This window comes from Ovis aries, chromosome 9, assembly GCF_016772045.2.
Source record: "Ovis aries strain OAR_USU_Benz2616 breed Rambouillet chromosome 9, ARS-UI_Ramb_v3.0, whole genome shotgun sequence".
In the NCBI taxonomy this organism is placed as follows: Eukaryota; Metazoa; Chordata; class Mammalia; order Artiodactyla; family Bovidae; genus Ovis; species Ovis aries.
Window position 1 is genome coordinate 14,802,080 of NC_056062.1, and position 12,511 is coordinate 14,814,590.

Here is a 12,511-nt window from a genome sequence, read left to right on the forward strand (position 1 = left end):
GAAGCCTGCTGAGGGCCCGGCCCCAGCACTTCGGCCAGCCTCTGCCGCGCAGCCTACCGCATGGCCTCTCGGAGCCTGCGGGGCAGCCTCTGGGTGAGGGATGGGGGACCCCAGAGAGTCAGGTGAGGGAGGAGGAGCTGGAGTCATGGAGATGAGCGAGGGCTGACCGCACACCGGGCCGGGTCTTGGGTCTCAGGGGACCCCTGCGAGGCAGGAACAGTGTCAGCCCCACGTCACAGCTGGAGGGGTCACCAACCCGCTGAGGGGTGCCCCACCCGCCTCCGTGCCCAGGTGGACTGTCCAGGCCCCGCCTGCCATCAGAAGCCGGGGTGCCCCAGATTCCCTGCCCACAGGGGTGTGGGCTCGATGCCGCCCTGCCAGGCTCCGGGATTCTCTAGCCGCACCTCCATCCTTGGGCCCCCCGCTCCCCTCCCGGCCCTGCCGTCCCCTCCCCACCCACCCCAGGCCACCAATGGCATCCCCAGACACCAGCCACAAAAGGCGCTCTGTTGTCCCGGCCGGCCCCCTGAACAGTGCCCGCCTGTGTCCTGGAGAAGGCTGCCCTGGGGGAGGGGCGGGTGGGCAGCCATGGCACGGATGGCAGCCCGCGGGCTGGCGGGTGGGCAGGGCTGAGAGAGGCCACCTAAGGGCGCCTGACCACCCTGCCCTCCTGCCATGGGGTGACCAGGGCCCCCACAGGTCCCTCCTGGGCTGTGGCAGGTCAGGGAGCTAGTTTCCCAGAGGCACAGGCAGCCCCCCTGGGCGACCCCAGTCACAGACCCCGGACAGCCTGCGAGCGGTCTCAGGGGCGTGGGGCCACAGGGAGGGGCTGGCAGCCGGGACAGGCCTCCGTTTACTAGCAGAACCAGGAGTGGTCTGCTAGGAGACCCTGGCCCCCCGCCCCACGACCACGACCTGCCCCCACTCCCAGCCCATGCGGGGCCAGCCAGCTTCCTGAGCACCCCGGCCGACTTGTGGAGCATCCCAGGCCTGCCCCAAGGGGGCCCGGCCATGTTATCCTCCCAGCAGAGAGGGAAAGCAGACCAGGAAGGGTCTCCAGGTCCAGGGGCGGGGGTGCCGGGGTGGGGCTGGGCTGCCAGTGGGGAGGCTCCCTCCCCTGCCCGCCAGCCTGGGCACCAGGGCCTGCAGGGGAACCTGGCCGGAAGCCAGGCAGAGCCGCCCCGGAGGAAAGAGAAAGACGGCCCGGCCGGAAGGTCCAGTGCTGGGGGCGGAGAGAGGAGCCTTGTCCTGGGCTGGCTCTGCTCCAGGCTGCCCCATCCAGACCCGCACCCTCATCACGCCTCTCTTTCCCAAGAGCCTGTCACCCCAAGCCACTTGCAGGCCTTGAAGACATCCAGCGTTCCGTGCTCCAGGCCTGTGCTAACACCTGCATGCTCTGAGCAGCTCTGCCCCACCCCCACCCCCCGCTGGGTAGACACGCATGGTCCTTCAGGTCAGGGCCTTTGGGTCACGGGCAAGGTGGCTGCCCTGGAAAGCGTTACCTGAGCCTGCGGGGCCTCCCGAGAACAGACGCGCCCTTGCGAGCTCCCACCACGTCCTGCGGCCCGGGCACAGACACATAGGCGCACACAGTGCTTTTGTGTTGCACAGACACACTCTGCGGAGTCCCAGGCGGGGACAGTGAGAGCATCAGCCCCTTCAGCTGGGCGTCCCTCGGGGGCAGGGAGCTCTCCTGAGGAGGGGAGGCTCCCGATATTCTGGCTGCGACCTATGTCCCTGCCTCTCCTCTCCGTGTTCCCCTGCTTGGTACCGAGAGGAAGCTCATGCTCCTCGCAGGAGACACAGAGTCCTTGCCCGCTCAGCTGCTGGCCACGGGTGACGCCCCACCCACACCCCACACCAGGGTCTGTTCCCGGAATTCTCAGCAAGAGGGGCTCATCCAAGGTCAGCGGTCCAAGGTCACATGGGAGGGGGTGGGAATGGCGGCAAGATCGGAAGAGGCGGTCAGGAAGGGCCCTTGTGGCTGGGCCGACGATGCGGAGGTCCCAGGGGTGTCCCAGGGGTGTCAGGGTGTCCCTGACAGCATGGGGTGGTGGGAGGGGTGAGAACAGAGGAAGGGGTGCTTAGCCAGGACACACTTCAGGAGCCCAGGTCTCGGGGCTCTCGACACCCCCTGACCTGCCCCATGACACCGGCGGCTGCATCAGGACAGGCCGTCCGAGAAGGGCCTGAGCACTTGGTGCTTAGAGGTACCAAGGCTCCTGGCACCCACGGGCACCTTCTCCCCCGTCTCCAGGAGGGCCGAGGGGAGGGAGGGTGGCAGAGTGTGGGCCAGGCCCAGCGCCACCACCAGCTGCACCCCAAGAGCTAGGGCTGGGCGGGCAGAGAGGGGGACAAGCTGACCTGTGGCCCAGGGCGAGCTCCGGGGAGGAGGCTGCCCCGAAACCAGGGCTGGGCCAAGCTGGAGGGACATGTGCACAGGGACTGGTGGAACCCGGAGGGTCAGGGCTTGGGCTGGGGGCAGGGACAGTGCTTTCTATGCTCTGACCTCACTTGCATCTGCCTGGACAAGCGGGCTGGCAGCCCTGACTGCCCAGGGTGTCACCTACACTGCCTGTCCAAACTCCGCAGGCCAGGCGGCAGGGAGGCTCCGCCGGCCCTGGGCACCAATTCCAGGGGGCAGCCCCCCACCATCACCCCCGCCCCTCAGTGACTTGGCCAGGCCACCTGGGCCACGCACGGAGCTCTGAGGCCGCTGCTTGCCAGCTCCTTGGGTCCTCTGCCTCTCCTTCCACCTTGGGGACCCCTCAGCCGTGTCTCAGCTGAGAGTCAGCACCCCAAAACCAGCCACCCCGTGGGGGACAGGGGCAACCTGGCCCTCATCTCGCCATCCATCGCAGCCTCTGAGGTCCTGGAAACCTCCTGCCCTGGAGACCTCTCTGGTCCCGCAGTCACCCAGTCACTCAGCAGGGACCAGTCTGTACCCCCGCCCCCAAGTGAGCCCTGGAGGATGCCCACAGACCCCACGGGCAGGGACCCGCTGGAGAGTCAAAGGAGAGGGTGGGGGCGCTATGGGGGATGGGGGGTGAGGGGGAGGAGGCGTGGGGGCAACAGTGAGAGTGAAGGCTGGGGATGAGACGGCCAAGGGGTGAGCCAGGGTCTCCAGCCACACGCAGACGGATTCCATTGTCTAAAGCATTTTATGCTTGTAAAGGCACAGAACATTCTGGAAGGATAACAGGGACACATTAACAGGAGGACCTGGGGTCTAGGGCGAGGAGATTCCCTCTTCGCTCTAGCCCTTTGGGGCTGCTCCCATTGCTTGTCACCTTCCAGGTGCATGCGTCAGGAAGGTCTAACTCTTTGGGACCCCATGGATGGTAGCCCTCCAGGCTCCTCTGTCCAGGGGATGCTCCAGGTAAGAATATTGGGAGTGGGTTGCCATGCCCTCCTCCAGGGGATCTCCCCGACCCAGAGATCGAACCCACATCTTTTATGTCTCCTGCATTGGCAGGCAGGCCCTTTACCACTAGCATCCCCTGGGAAGCCCAAGTAGAAATGAATTAATAAGAAAGAGCGGAGGGAATGGTGGTTACAGGCAGGAAGGAGCCTCAGTTCCCGCCACCCTGTGAGCCAGGGGGACACTGGGTACAGGGCAGGCTCCGGATGCTCTGGCAGAAAGGAATCCGAACCGAGGGATCCGAACTCCTCTGTGGCCGCGGCCACGGCCAAGGGTCCCGGGTCTGCTGCCGCATCTCGCCCTGCAGAAGAGGCCTCGTGCCTCTGTGGCCCAGGCTGGGAATCAGCGGGAAGCTCTTCCCCTCCTGGGCCTTGCTTTCCCAACAACATAGGGCGTGAAGAAGGGTTCCCCCAGCACCCTTTGCCCGGTATCCTCAGAGCAATGCCACAGCCCCAGACATGAATGTCCACCACAGCGCCCAGCTTCCAGGGCAGTGCACACTCATATTTTACGCTGTGTTGTGGGTCTGTTTGTGGTACACACTGAAGAGGGTCTTGGGTGGTGTCGGGATGACAAGAGGAGCCTGGAGTCCAGCGTGCTTGTGGGCAGGGGCTGCCCCCCAGGAGCGCCTACCATCTCCTCGGCCACTGGGGCAGGTCACCACCTCAGTCTAGGACCACACCCCTCCCCCGCCATAGTCCCCACCACTCCCAAGACACAGCCCAAGGCCTGCAGCGCTCTGGGTTCCTGCCCCCTTCCCTCTGGAGCTCCAGTCCTGCTGTTTTTCTCTCCAGCTTCTGCACAGGAGCTGCCTACACCTTACATCTGCCACAGGGCCTTTGCATGGCTGCTCCGGTGTGAGACCATCCTCACCACTCCCACCCCTCTTCTCCTGGTTTAGCTGCCATTCCCCATAGAGGGCTCTGGGAGACCCCTGCCTCTGGCCTCCTGCAGGCTGCTGTCTTCCATCCCAGAGCCCATTCACTGAACTGAGCAGAGTCTCTTTTCTGCCTTATTCCCACTAGCCTTCACATGGCAGGGCACGCCCTCTGCCTTGCCCAAGCTGCACTCCCAGTGCACACGTGTCCACGTGGGCACCTGTATTTTCACTACATGTGTGCAGGCTATACACAATGTATCCAGGCCATATGTCTACTCAGAAATTGCTGCTCTGACCGGTAGCACGGCGGCAGCCACGCAGGCTGGGGGCCAGAGAGTTCCAGAGGACAGTGGGACAGAGTGGGTCAGCCGGGATGCACTAAGCTAACCAACTCTCTGGGTTTAGGTTTGAGGGGGGCCACCGCTTGCACACCACCACAGGACCTGCCGCAGGTAAAACGTGGTTAGATTCAATCCTGCCATCCCGGGCGCGCATTGACACAGATCTGCTCTGCGCACGCACACACATGTGGCAGTCTGCGTGCCTGCCCACACAAGCCACCAGTTTGCCGGCAGGACACGCACGTGCACGCGTGGCACACAGGTACCCAAACGCGCTCCTCACGCCCGTGCACCGGGCACGCGGGCACGGCGAGTGCGGGGAGGCGGCTGACTGCGCTCGGGCCCTGACGAGGGAGCCTAGGGCCCGCCGAGAGGCGGGGGCGGCCGTGCTGCGGGGATGGGGCGGGCGCCCGGGCCGCGGACGAGACGGAAGGGGCGGGCAGGCGGCCGGTGGTGCGGGCGCCCTCTCTCGGCCGCTCGGGGCAGCGCGCCGCCCTCCGCCGCCGCCGCCACCGCATCCCGGCGCCCGCCGCCCCGGCCGGAGCTGGAGGCGTCCCCGGGGGGCGGACTCACCCCCAGGACCCGCTCCGGAGGTGGAGGCCCGGGCCAGGAGGGCCGGCCAGGGGGCGAGGATGCCGAGGGAGGTTGCCTGCACCCTGCCGCTCGTCCGGCCCCGCCGAGGCCGCCTCCTGCCCGGCCCTGAGGCCGCGCGTCCGCAGGCACCCAGCTGCCTCCGGACCCGGCTGGCCGGGACGCTGCGGGCCCGGAACGCTGCGGGCCTAGCCCGCTGCGGGCCCAGCGCATCGGATGTCCGGGAGAGCGCCGAGGGCCTGGGCCGGAAGAGCCCCCAGAGCCTCCCCCTCGCCCCCATTTCACGGACGCGGCCACCGAGGCCGGAGAGGGGCCAGAGCCTGTGGGCGAGGCAGGGCCCCCCAACTTGGCTGCGTCCTCTCCCGTCCCTGGGTCCCGAGCAGAGCGGCGTGATGCCCAGGGCGGCGAATCCCCTTTTCCGCCCCCGCGCAGGAGCGCGGCGGGGACAAGCTCCCTTCCCCGGGATCGGAGGCGGCAAACTCCGCGCTCGAGCCTCCGCGCCGCGCCCGCCGGCGGAGCCGCGCGCCGCCCTGGCGCATTCCCGCCGGCCTCGCTCTCGACCTCCCGCCGCCCGGGTTCCGGGACTCCCAGGCCGGCCCCCCGCCCCCCAGATCCAGGCGCAACAAGTCTGAAAGCAGCGCCGAGCAAGAGCGAGCGAGCCAGGAGGAAGGGCGCGCGGGGCTGGGCGCTCCGGGATCCCGGCACGCGCAACGTTCGCCTCGGGGGACGCGGCGCGGGCGGCGGGCTGTCCGGACTGATCGGCGGGCGGCCCCCACCCCTTGAGCGGCCCTGACACTGCGCGGGCGGGGGCGCGCCCGGGAGCCCCCACCCCCTCCTTCGTCTGCTTGACCTTGCTGGGGTCCTCAAAGCCGGACCTGGCGGCACCCGGGCGTCCGGACGCAGAGTTTCGCGGCCACCTGCGGGGGCGAGGGAGGCTCTCTCCCTCGACCTCCCTCCCTTCCTCGGCGGCGGCGGGGGTCGCCGAGGAATAGAAGGCTGCAGACTCTAGGAGACGCTATGGCCGCCGCCTCAGACCCCAAATACACGGTATTCCACCTCCGGATATGAAAAGAGACCCCGGCCTCCCGTTCGCCCCCATCCCGCCCGCGCGGCCGCTGCTCGGAGGGGGCGTGTGTTTGTGTCTGTGGGGGAAGGAGCTGGGGGTCCCCTTAGGTCCCGAGGGTGGGTTGGGAGCGCAGATTTCCCAGCCCCCTTCCCAACACGTTTGCCAATTGGCTGCCTGGGGCGGGGGGTGCGCGCCCCTGCCCACCCACACACCTGCACATATTTCAACTCCTCGGGAGTTGCTGCTAAGGAATTCTCGGCCCTGACCCCGGGGAATGAAAGGGACGTGACGGGAACGCGCGGAGGGAAAGGGCGCTGAAGAAGGGGTGGGTGAGGACTCGTCCGGGTCCATCCTGGCTCCCTGCACTCCAAGAAACTTGAAAGCCGAAAATAAAGTGGGGAGGGTAAGGTGCCCAGCGGGCCGGGGCCGCGGTGCCGGAACGGGCGCTCCCTCTGAGCTGCCTGGGAAGTGACCCAGCGGGAGCCGCCGCACCCGGCAGCGGTCCACGGGCTCGGAGCCGCATCCTCTGACAAGCCTTCCCGGCCACCAAGCTTCGCGGCGATTTTCAGCTCTGCCGTGCCCTCCCGAAGCAGGCCCGAGGCGCGCTGTGCCCTGCCCAGGGGGCCGCGGGGACTAGCGGAAGAGGGCGGCCGGCCGGGCCCAGAGCACCAACCTGCCCGGGAGGGGGCGGGGGCCAGGCTAGTTCCTCGAGGCAGCTGCGCGGCGGCCGACGAGGACCGGCGGCCTCGGCCCGCTGGGAATGGGGACCGAGGAGTGCCCGGCGCCCGGCCTCGCTGCTTCGCGCGGAGAGGGCGCAGGGATGACCCAAAGTTCGGATCCGCTTATCCGCGCGGCCTGTCCGAGCGAGTGGAAAAGATCAGAATGGAACGAGTCAGGGCGTTCGTGTGTGTGTGTGTGTAGGGGGCCGGACGGTGCTAGGGTAGCCCTCTGACCATCTGGGAGGAAGAGCACCTCCAGGGAGTATCCGCCGCCGGTGCCGCGTCTACTGGAGGCTGCGAGGGAGAGCCTGTGCGTGCGGGGAGGACATCTCGGGCCCCTACAGGGGTTTAGGGGCTCTGGATGTGATGAGCGGAAGGGGACACACCGGGGTGTCTCTCCTGAACCTACCTGGGTCAGTGTGTGGCTGCGGGGCACCTCTGGGGCTCCCAAGACCCCTGCCAGCGCCCGTGTGGGTCAGGGACACAAGGGGAACGCCTTCCCCAGCCGGCCCTGGCTCTGTGCATGTGACGGGGAGGGCAGTCTTCCTCAGCCTGGCCTGCCACCCCGGCCAGGATGCGGGTGTGTGGACTCGGGGGAGCCGAGCAGCGCCGAGGAACCTCTCCCACGTCCAGGTCGCCCCCTCCTCAACCCGCCCGGTGCGGGCGCGCGGAGACCTGCCAGATTCCGTCGCCGCCGCCGGAGGAGGCAGGGGGCGGGGGCGGGGGGGGGGGTGGTCCGAGCTCGGAGCGCCAACCTCGGAGCTACGAAGCCCCAAACGGCGAAGTTAGGAAGTCCGGGCGTCCGCCCCTCCCCCGACCCCCTCCCACCCTGGCTGCGCCCCCTCTCGCCGCGCCCCCAGTCCCCAGCCCCCCGCCAGAGCCTTCCTTACCTTCCCCGGCAGCAGCGGCCCCGCTGGCGAAGACTTGATCGGGCGAGTTGCAAATCCCCAGGAGCGCCCCGCGTCGCCGGCGGCCGAGCCGGGCGCCCGACCGGAGCGGGGGCTCCTCCTGCCGCCGCCACCCCCGGCCCGTTCCAGGCCTAGCCGAGCCGCCCCCGGGAGCACACTCGCCGGCGCGCGCAGGCCCCCTCCCCTCCCCCCGCCTGCCGGCGCCCCCCGGACGCCCGGGAGGTCCGGATGCCCGGGCTGCGGGCGATGCGGGGCGCGCGGGCCCGGGCCCGGCCAGGACGCGGTGCGGCCGCCTGTGCTCCCGGCTCGCCGGCTCCACGCTCGTTCCGCCGGGGCCGCCGCCAACGCCGCGACCGCCGCTCCCTCTCCGGCCGCCGCCGCCGCCGCCGCTCGGCTCCTCTCTCCTGGCCCGCTCCTCTCGCCTTTTTTCCCCTTCCTGAGGGGGGGGCGAGCCGAGCCGAGCCGGGGGCGGGGCGGCGCGGGGAGGGGGAGGAGGAGGCCGAGGACGGCGAGAAGGAGGAGGAGAGAGGCGGGCTCCTTCCCCCACCGGGCTGCCGGCGCTCCCCAATCTCTCGCTCTGAAACTGGATCCCGAATCGGGAGCCAGAGACTGCATTACGGATTACATCAGGCTTTCTAGAGCTTCCAGATCACACATGAGAGGGGAGCGCGAGCGGGGGGCGGGGTGTGGGGGAGGGGAGAGGTGGCGGGGCGGGGGGGCGGGTAAGGAAAAACGCACACACACGCGCGCATCGGGGGAAGCCCGGCGCCCGCCCCATGCAGCAGCAACACCAGGAGTTGGGTCTCAGCTCTCTGCCTCTCCCGGGAGCCGAGGAGTGGCTGCCGCGGGCCGACTGGGCGAGTGGACGGACGGGTGGGTGGATGGGCAGGCAGGGCAGATGGATGGAGGGAAGGAAGTTGTACGGGCTTGTGCCCCGACAGGGCGCAGAGGTGCCAGAGAGAACGGGCTGGGTGGAAGGGCGGATGAGGTAAGTGGGCTTCGGTCGAGGAGGTGCGGGAGGGGATGGGTGGAAGGACAGATGCCTAGAGAGATGGGCGATGTGGTGGATGGAAGGGTGGAGGGTGGGTGGATGGACGGAGGAACCAGGTGGAAGAAGATGGGCAGGAGAGGTGGGGACATAACTGGGTGGATGGCACCTGAGTGGAGGGCTGAAGAGATGGCTGGGCCATGCAGCTGAAAGGATGGCGCGTGGATAGGTGCAGGAGGGGAGATTGGATGAGGGAAGGGCAGAAGACAGAGGCGGAAGAACAGACCCAGGACCGTGAGGCTCAGAGGTTGGCGGACATGGGGAGGCCCAGCTTGAACGGCTGAGGTTGGGTTTGTCCAGTCTTTCCTCAGGGGGCTCTGTTCTGAGAGGTGCTGAGGGAGGGGCTTGAGAGAAGAGCGCCGAGGGTCAGAAGCGGCGCTCACCCTGAGGGGCGACCTCAGTCACTTTGTCCACATTCGTGTCCTCCACGCATCCTCCTTTGACTTGGTGACAGTGGGGACATCCCAGTCCCATATGCAGGCTTTGTTTTCCCATAAACTGGGGGAGACGCCCCTTCAGCTGCTTCATCTCTCATCTTAAAGTGACCATAGTCCCCCTTCTTCTGAGGCCTTTGGCCAGATACCCACAGGGGGCCTCCCTAAAATGAAACAGCATCTTGGAGAAAGGACCTCAGGGAGATTACTTCAGGGTCCTTCTCTACTAGGACGGTTATGCCTCCGAGCCCCTCACTTCTTTTTCATAACTTGTGGTCCACTCTGAATGCAAAATCCTCACTGAGTCTTCCTGAATATGCAATAGTACACACATCTCTCGTCTTAGCCAGCCACCGATGCCTTTGCGGCCCAAGCCCAACATCTGGTCCAACTGTCGGCTTTTTTTAGCTTCTTCCCAGAAGGCTCCATTAGGGTGTCATCACTGTCCCCATCAACCATTAATTCACAGTCGCTTCCACCATTCTCAGCCTGAACGTTAGCATGCAGCCCCGCACGGTTCTCCCCATGGCCATCACCGTAACCCCCAAGCAGGACCTCTACAGCGCCATCACCGGCCAGGGTACGTGGCTCACCTCATCAGGGGCAGCTCCGTGCAGACCAGTCCCTCTGGGAAGGACAGCCTGTGGACTGAGCTTCATAGGGTCATCCTGAAGGGCTGGTCCGAGCTAGGGAGACACGGCCCCCAAGGCAATCGGAAGGCAGAGGAGACCCCAGGGCAGCTGTATCCTTCCCCCTTCATCCTGGGGAGAGGACCTTCTCCCCAGAGTCTTTGAACTGAGGGAGGAGGCAGAGGCGGTGCTCCTGGGGGGCTGCTGCTCCCACCCTTCCAGGCCCAGACTCAGCTTCCAGGCCCAGACTCAGGGCCTCAGCCTTGGCTTCGCTCTCCTTTCTGCACTTGCAGCCTGTGGCCACCAGGGGGCCTTTGCTGTTGGGCCATGGACCGCGCCAAGGGTGCCCGCAGCTCTGAGTCAGGATTTCAGATGCCGCTTTGCCACCAGCCCTCCTCGTGCCCACGGAAGACGGTAGTAGCCACCGCGTGCTCCTCTGTCCTGGGACCCCCGCCGGGGGTTCCCAGGGCAAGGGTGGGGTCCCCTCCACTCAGGCCATCTGGTGCGAAGCGGTGTTGCCTGAGACAGGACTTCTCAGCGGGGCCCTGCCTGCCCCTCCTCGCCTCCGTCCACTCTTTGTCCTTTCTAGAAAAGGGTCTCCTCACCCTAGTTCCTGATCCAGACCCCAGACGGTTCCCCTCCCAGAGGCAGAGAGGCCGTCCGACCCCTGCTCCCCAAGGAGGGAGCAGAGTCAACAGGGCCCTGGGATTGCTGCACAGGGAATTCTACCCACTCCCCAGGCCCGTACCCAGCTGAAGTCCTGAAACAGAGTTGCACGGGCCCCACTGGGGCTTCAGCAGCCCTGTGGCTGCATGTGGACCACGACAGAAGGGGGTGAAGGTTTCTTGCAGCCCAGACATCCCAGGATTCTACACTTCTGAGCCTGAAGTTTGCTCCCAGTTTACCTCCAGCATTCTCCACCAAAGCTTGTACAATCCCAATGGCTCACACTGACATGAAGGGCGGGGCCACAGCTTGTAGTAGTCCAAGGTGGCCTCAGCACAGGAGGTTGAAACTGATGGACCCATGCCAGGCCAACCCTCTCCAGCCGGGCACGAAGTCCTGGAACCTCTTCACTCAGCCCCAGGGGGAGCATGATATTAAACTTCATGGCCATAAACCAATCCCTGACCACAGCCATCTACTCACTGACCACTGACCCTATTCACACACTGAGCCCTGTGACTGGTCCCACTGTGAGCCCTGACCCTGGTCCCACTGTGAGCCCTGAGCCCAGTCCCACTGTGAGCCCTGAGCCCAGTCCCACTGTGAGCCCTGAGCCTGGTCCCACTCTGAGCCCTGACCCTGGTCCCACTCTGAGCCCTGAGTCTGGTCCCACTCTGAGAGCCCTGAGCCTGGTCCCACTCTGAGTCCTGAGCCTGGTCCCACTCTGAGCCCTGACCCTGGTCCCACTCTGAGCCCTGACCCTGGTCCCACGCTGAGCCCTGACCGTGGTCCCACTCAGCCCTGACCCTGGTCACATGTTGAAGCCCCAGCCTGGTCCCACTGAGCCTTGTCCTCCTGGCACTTTTACCCGTTCAGCTTCTTATTCCCGAGCCTGAGTGTACACGCTAAGGCATCCCTGAGGAATGAGAAACCGAAGCTTTGTGCATGCGGGGGCTAGGAGGACCCCCAGTGGAGCATCAGGAAGCCTACCTCAGGGTCTTATCTGTTTAAAACCATTCTCACACAGGACCAGCCCCTCTCTGGGGAAGACGTGAGGGTATACCCCTCAGCAGTCAAGGAGAGAGCTGGGATGGTCTAGAGCCGAGCCCCCTAAGTCCTGGTCTCCCCACCCGGCCTCCTGGCACCAAGGCAGAGCGAGGGCCTGCAGCACCTGGCACCCCTTCTCTGGCCTTCAGAGGCTGCCTCGGGGCTGGCTGGAGGGCAGAGCACAGGGGTCCCAGCCTGGGGACATCGTGGCCCTCTCCAGCCACTTGGTGGACTTTGTAAGCCAGAGGGTGGCGGTGGGGTGCGGAGCAGAGTGAGTAATGGGCTGATTCACATGCATGTAATTAGTTGTGGATGCAACATGCCAGCGTCAGCCTCCCAGCCAGGACACGCAGGGCCCGCGCTGCCACTCAGCAGAACGAGGCCCCACCCTGCGGCTGCTCTGCCTTCCCGCTCCCCTGCTGCCCACCCGCTCAGCCCTGGACTCCCCAGGCTACGCGACTGTGAGGAGACGGAAAAGAGGAGGGATGCCTAGGGAGGAAGGAAGCGAGGCCAGGGCTCCCAGCTCCTCCGGCTAGCCACAGGCTCCATGGGCCCCTCCTCCAGGAAGCCCCCCACCCTCTGCATGCATGTTCCCTGAAACACCCGGACGTCTCCGCCCACCTGCAAGCACACAGGCCAAGGCCCTCTCTGGGCCCAGTGACCATGGCCAGCCCTCCTGCACCCCCGGCCAGCCCAGAGCTGAGTGACTGGGCGGCGGAGTCAGCATAGGTGGGCCCGGGCAGGTGGGCAGTCAGCTTCCA

General features: G+C 66.5%; 1 protein-coding gene across 4 annotated transcripts in view; it reads right to left on the reverse strand.

Annotated features, from left to right (window-relative positions):
• The window catches only part of ADGRB1 (adhesion G protein-coupled receptor B1), a 78,126-nt gene extending 69,977 nt beyond the window's left edge, over positions 1-8,149 (reverse strand). For all 4 annotated transcript variants that reach the window (XM_060419944.1, XM_060419943.1, XM_027972819.3 and 1 more), the window contains exon 1: positions 7,909-8,149. The gene's annotated coding sequence lies outside the window, so the exon portion shown is untranslated. The remainder of the gene's footprint in view (positions 1-7,908) is intronic.
• Positions 8,150-12,511: the final 4,362 nt, after the last annotated feature.